At 54.3% G+C, this 6,132-nt stretch overlaps 1 protein-coding gene across 4 annotated transcripts in view; it reads right to left on the reverse strand.

The window, feature by feature from the left end:
• Positions 1-4,109, reverse strand: part of Camkk2 (calcium/calmodulin dependent protein kinase kinase 2) — a 49,656-nt gene extending 45,547 nt beyond the window's left edge. For 2 of the 4 annotated variants that reach the window (XM_040731331.1, XM_040731329.1), the window contains exon 1: positions 3,999-4,109. The gene's annotated coding sequence lies outside the window, so the exon portion shown is untranslated. The remainder of the gene's footprint in view (positions 1-3,998) is intronic. The other 2 variants (XM_040731328.1, XM_040731330.1) reach the window with 2 other exon arrangements.
• Between the last annotated feature and the right edge of the window lie 2,023 nt (positions 4,110-6,132).

The following is a 6,132-nucleotide window of genomic DNA, read 5'->3' on the forward strand; positions in this document are numbered from 1 at the left end:
ATATACTTTCCCCCCTAGAAACAGAGTTTTTCTGTGTAGGCCTAGCTGTCCCAGAACTCACTTTGTAGACCAGCCTGAAATCAAACTCAGAGATCTGCCTGCCTCTGCCTTCTGAGTGCTGGAATTAAAGGAGTGTGCCACCACTACCTGGTCCCAGTGTACATTTAAAAGCACAACAGAGCTAGGCATGGAGGCAGATAAATCCCAGCACAAGAGAGGCAGAGGCAGGCGGATCTCTGAGTCCGAGGCCAGCCTGGTCTACAGAGCCAGTTCTAGTATAGCTAGGGCTACACAGAGAAACCCTGTCTCAAAAAACAACCCCCCCCAAAAAAAACTTAAACAGGGACAGGAACATGCTCCCTGCCTTGACCCCAGCTAACCCGGCCTTCCCTTTAAGTGTCCCTAACGGAGGCACTTGGGCAACACCTTTGGCCTTCCCTCAGCCCTGCCTCCTGTGCAACCTCTCCGGGCAGAGGGGCAAGATCCTGGCCTCCCTTCCTTTGGGATCATCCATCTCTCCTTTCCAGGTTGGAATTAGCATTTTTATCTCTGTAACTGCCATCTCTCAACTATTTACAGCCACCAGGATAAAAAGAGGCAACACAAAAATAGTCCCTCTGCAGCGTTCAGGATGGGGTGGGTGTGGGGGCACGGCAGAATCTCCTAATTTCCTTTTTCTCTCTCTCCAAAAGGGAAATGTATGCTAGAACACAGTTCATCTGTTCCCCAGCAGCACAGAGACTCTTACAGGGAGCAAGTCCCAGCGCCCCTCCGCTCCCGCCTGTCTCCAGACTCTGCCCGCCTGCCATACAGGGGACTAAGGAGCCAGGCTGAGAAAAGAAAGGGCAGCACACTCTCCAGTCCCATCACGTCCAGGGCCCCCTTCCCGCCTTCTGAAACACAAGCCAGTCCAAACGAACAAAACAAAACTTTGCCTTTTCTCTATGCTTAAAATGTTCTGTAATCGAAGAAAGAAAATCAGCTAGGAGTGGTGGTGTACACATCCAAGAGGCAGAGACAGGAAGACCAAGGTGGAGGCTAGACTTGACTGCAGAACGAGACCCCGTCTCCCAGAAAAGGGAAAGAAAGAGAAGCCTTATACTAGAAACAACACAAATGTCCATCATTAGATGAATAAACCAAATGTAGTTCATTCAGACTATGGAATATTATTCAGCCATAAAAAGGAATGAAGCATAGAAGACGTGATATTGAGTGAAGCCACACACAAAAGACCACCTATTACATAAGATGTAACTCTCGGGACACATCCACAGCACACTAGCCCTACAGACAGCAGATATGTGGGTGTCTGAGCCTGGCGGGAGGGAGTGTCTGTTAGTACAAGATCTCCTTTGGGGGCACTGCAAATGCTCTGAAACTAGCCAGAGGGAACAGATGCACAGCTCTGTAAGTGTCCTAAACGTTGCTTGGTTATTTTTAAGGGTTGGGGGTGGAGCTTAGAGGGCTTGCTACCAAGGTAAAAACCAAAACCCTTACAAATTTCTATCAACAAACAATCTGAACTCTATCATTTATTTACCTAATTTGATACAGGGCCTCATATAGCCCAGGCTGACCTCCAACTTGCTGTGTAGATAAGCACGACCTTGAACTTGTGGTCCAGCTTTGCAACCTCACAAGTGCTGGGATTACAGGCATGTGTCACCACACCCAGCTCATACGTGGGCCGGGCGAGCACTCTACCAACTGAGCCGCATCCCATCCGAGAAGTCAACTGCCAAAGAGAAACCCCTCAACTTGCGAGGAAGAAGTACGGGTGTGATCGCAGAGGCTACGGCAGCCTAAGAGCCACCTGCATGAAGGCCCCCGGGGCTCTCTTGCCTACCCGTCCAAGACTCTGACTCCAAGGAAAAATGTGATAGAGTTTGTGCACAAATCCCCAGAACAGCGGGAAGAAATGAGATCCACAAGGCCCTCGAGCCACCAGCAGGAGGCATGTCAAGGAAAAGGTCTCAAGGGACTGAACAAACCGCCAGTTGGAGCCCTTCCATAGAATGGGTTCACGGTAACACAAGGGTGACTGAGGGGCCGTGTTAGACTCTAGGCAGAAAGACCGAGAACAGAAATGTGGCCTGCCTGCAGACAACAGACCACAGCCCTAGCCACTGTCTGCATGGGATGCACAAACTCCCTCTGCTGAACTGGGCCCCATCCTATTCCCTCTACCCACCCCCTCCACTTTTCAGGCCATCTCCAAAGGCTTGGTACAAAAGGCACCCCCCTCGGGAAGCCTCCGGGGGACACTCCCATCAGAACAGATGTCTTCAGAGCGCATCTTGTGGCCATCTCTGCATCTCCCCAGCACTTGAGGTTTATGGCATTTCTCAGCGTCTCCCTACTGGCATTTAGGGTAGCGACATTCTTACAGGACATTTGGCATTCCCTAGCTCCTGCCCACTAAGCACCAAGAGTGTTTAGTCTCATTTTGACAAACCAAAAGTCACTCCTACGCATTTCCAAATGCCCGCCAAGAGGGTGGTACTGCCCCCCTGAGAACCACCACAGAGTTATTAGCCCACCAACAACTGGAGGGAAGGGCAAGTCTGAATTTTGACAGGACTGTTCTGTGTCCTCATATGCTGCTTAGTAAACAGGCCTGGGCTCCGCCACCAAGGTGTGATCCAAGAAGTTGAGTAACTTCTATGAGCCTCAATCTCCTATTCTCGACCATAGTGACAAAACTCCCAGACAAACAGGATTTGGGATAAGCATTAAATGAGACAATGCAGGCAACAAAACAGAATCTGCCACATAGCAAGAACTCGATAAATGTTAATTAGGGGGTGAGAGTGTGGTTCAGAGGTAGAGGGTGCTCTTAGCCTGCTCCTGGCACTGGGTTCTAGCCCCGGCATGGATGAAAAAAGTCACTACGATTATCCAAGGTGGGGGCTCATCAAATGATTGCTTTGGTGAACTGCTTAAGAGCAGCAGAATGTGCAGTAGGAAGATGGCAAATTGACGCTGCTTTCGTACACCAATACACAATCTATCCTGAAACTGCACGGTTTCTGTGGGGCGTTTGGGGAACAGTGGCAGCCCCTGCCACTTCCAAAGAACAAAGGAGCTGTGGGGACACAGAGCAATCCTCCCTTCAGCCCTGTGGGGGCAGAGTTGGGAGGAGGAGTAAACGACATCGTTAATGCCCCAGGGCACCTGAAGTTTCTACTCCTGGACTAGGGATAATCCAAGAGTAGGCTGAAGAAGGTAAAAGTTGCATCTAGGGTAATGAATGCGCGGCATGACCCACCCCCAGATCTGACAGCTGCTTCTTTGCCCATGGCACCTCAGACGTTCTCCACCCCCAGCAAAGTGCCACCTCTTCATCTCCAAGTGAGAGCAGCCCGGGAGGAGGCTGGCAGAGCTGTGAAAACATACCGTCCCCCAAACTGGGCAGCCAGGGGGTGGGGAGAACCGTGGCAAAACCCGGGTGAAACCGGGGCACCAGCACCAGGGTTGAGCCAGAGGGGCCTGATCATGCACTCTCTCTTCATGCACCGTGCGCTGCAGCCCTGAGGTAAATTTAGGTCAAAAGGATCAAGCCGGCCTGTGAGGTCGGGGTGGTGAGAGGGCAGACTCGGGGTCCTGGCACCTGTGTCCAAACCGCTAGGGCCGAGGTCGTCCCGTGCCCTGCAGGCTGCGGGGGTGGGACGCTCCCGCGCGCTCAGGTTCCGCACCTGTCAAGCGCCCAGGGGTGGCCTAGGCCCGTCGCCGGGACCCGGGACCGCCCCAGCCGGCCGACCTCGGTGCGGAACTCCAGGCCGGCCCCTACCGCCCGGGCCCAAGCGCCGCCCCGCTCCGGAGGCTCGGGGGAAGGGGGCGCAGCCCTCCACGTGGCGGGGCGCGGGGCGGCGCACGTGGGGTCCCCTCGGGGCCCGCCTCTGGGCTGTCTGCCGGCACGGCGCGCGCCCGGGACCCGGAGACCCACAGGGCGGCCGTGTGTCCCCCTCAGCCCGGCCCGCCTCCGGCCAGCTCACCTGGGCTCCGCGCCGCCGCCGCCTCCCGCGCTCTGCGCCCCCGGCTCGGCTTGGCTCGGCTCGGCTCGGTCCGGTTCGGCTCTCCGCGGGAGGAGCCGCCCGAGCTTCGGCTCGCGCGCGGCGGCGGCGGCGGCGGCGGCGGCGGCGGCGGCAGCGGCAGCGCCTCGGGCTCTGCGCTGATTGGCCAGGGACCCGGCGTGGAAGCGCGCGTGCCCGCCACAGCCTCGGCCGCGCGCCGGGTCCCGCGGAGACTTAAGTGGCACCGGGGCGGAGGCGAAGTGGGGGGGGGAAGGAGGCGGCCGGCGGCAGGAAGCCAGGCCGGGTCCGCGCAGGGGCGCACAGGCCGCAAGTTTGCGAGTGAGTCTTGGCGCCTGCCAGCTCCTCCACGCCGCTTTGTTTTTGAGCGTCGGGAAGTTCCCCAAAGGCGGCGGGAAACCCAGGAGTCTGTCAGACGGTTCCCTCCTTGGATTTCGGGGCAACGCCCATTAAGGGGAAGCCCTTTCCGCAGCCGCCTCTCCCCTGACCACTGCTGTAGGCTCGCTCTAAAATGCATCTTTGTGCGGCCCAGTGAATTTCTGTGTCTCCCCACAAGGCTGTTTAGATGCGTGTGATGAAACACATCCTGTTCTGGTCAAACCCTCTTCCCCTTTTTGGAGTTTTGCTTTGCAGGAGCCTTGAGCTCTTTTAGTCTCCCACAACGGAAAAGGAAAAAAGTATGTCAAGGGCTCGCTGGCCCGGTGGCTGCGAACTCAGACTTGGATGTTGACCATTGGCTGTCCGCAAGTCGCTGCCGGCAACCAAAAGGGAATGGGAGTTGAGACGGCAAACTCACTGAGGCTCCAAAGGTCTTTGTCAACTGGGTCGATTTCCAGCCCTCGTTAGTTAGCCAATTATTCCAGTGTTTCTAGGCTGCAGGGGCATTCACAAACAATTCCGAGGACCGGACGAATCAACTCGATGGGCGTTCTAATGAGATGGCCACCTCTGGTATTGCTCAACGCGCTCACATTTATTTGTTAGTAGTAGCAAATAGAGCGAGACGTCGTGGAATAGTAGACAAACGCTAAAAGGACTGCGTTTGGTCTACTTGTTCCCACATGAAAAGAGCACAAAAACATGTAGCGTAAAAGAGCGAGCCGCAGACTACAGTATCACGCACAGTGTGTATTTTTAAGCCCCACTCTTGAGTGACTGCCTGGGGAGACATGAACAAATGTCTATTCACCCAAAATAGGGCGCCAACAACAGATCAAAGACACAATTCTGTCCAAGCCCAGCTTGGTGAACCAATGAGTTTATTGGGCTTACTCATCTCCAGCATGGATGGTGACCTTCCAAAAGCGACACAGGTGGAGTTCTCCTTCTTTTGCCTCCCCCTCCTATATACTCTAGTGTCTCCCTGGGTCATGTGCAGCTTGGGTGGGCACCAGGTGGAAGGAGGGGGTGACTATAATCTCAGGGGAAGGTCTAGTGGCTTTCTCCCTACGAGGGGCACTTGCAGAGGCAAACACAACCGATTTGATTTCAAGAGGATCCAGCATGTTCTGTGATGCCCACACGATGTATGCTTATGAACACATGCTTTCGCAAAAGATATAAAATTCAAAGAGAATTGGTTCATGTTCGATTCATGACAGTTTGACACTAAGAAGGAAGTAGACAGGTGTAGCTCAGATGGAGAGTACTTGCCTAGTATGTGGGAGGTACTAGCATGGTATAAAAATGAAGGGAGGGGGCTAGAGAGATGGCTCAGTAGTTAAGAGCACCAGCAGCTCTCGGCAGAGGACCTGGGTTCAATTTCAAGCATTCACATGACAGGTCATGACCCTTTGGAACTCCACAGTTCCAGGAGGATCTAACGCCCTCTTCTGGCCTTCTCAGGCAGTGCAAGCATGTGGTGCACAGACACGCATTCATGGGCCTTAAACCCAGCACTTAGGAGGCAGGGACAGGAAGGAGCATCTCCATGAGTTCAAGGTCAGCCTGGTCTACATAGGGAGTCCCAGGGCAACCGGGACCACATACACCCTGTTTCAAAAAAAAAAAAAAGACAATATAGTGATAAATAAATAAGATGGGCCGTGGTAGCACACGCCTTTAATCCCAGCACTCAGAAGACAGAGGCAGTCTTCTG

The sequence above is a fragment of the Mesocricetus auratus genome, unplaced genomic scaffold (genome assembly GCF_017639785.1).
Source record: "Mesocricetus auratus isolate SY011 unplaced genomic scaffold, BCM_Maur_2.0 Super-Scaffold_100025, whole genome shotgun sequence".
Taxonomy (NCBI): domain Eukaryota; kingdom Metazoa; phylum Chordata; class Mammalia; order Rodentia; family Cricetidae; genus Mesocricetus; species Mesocricetus auratus.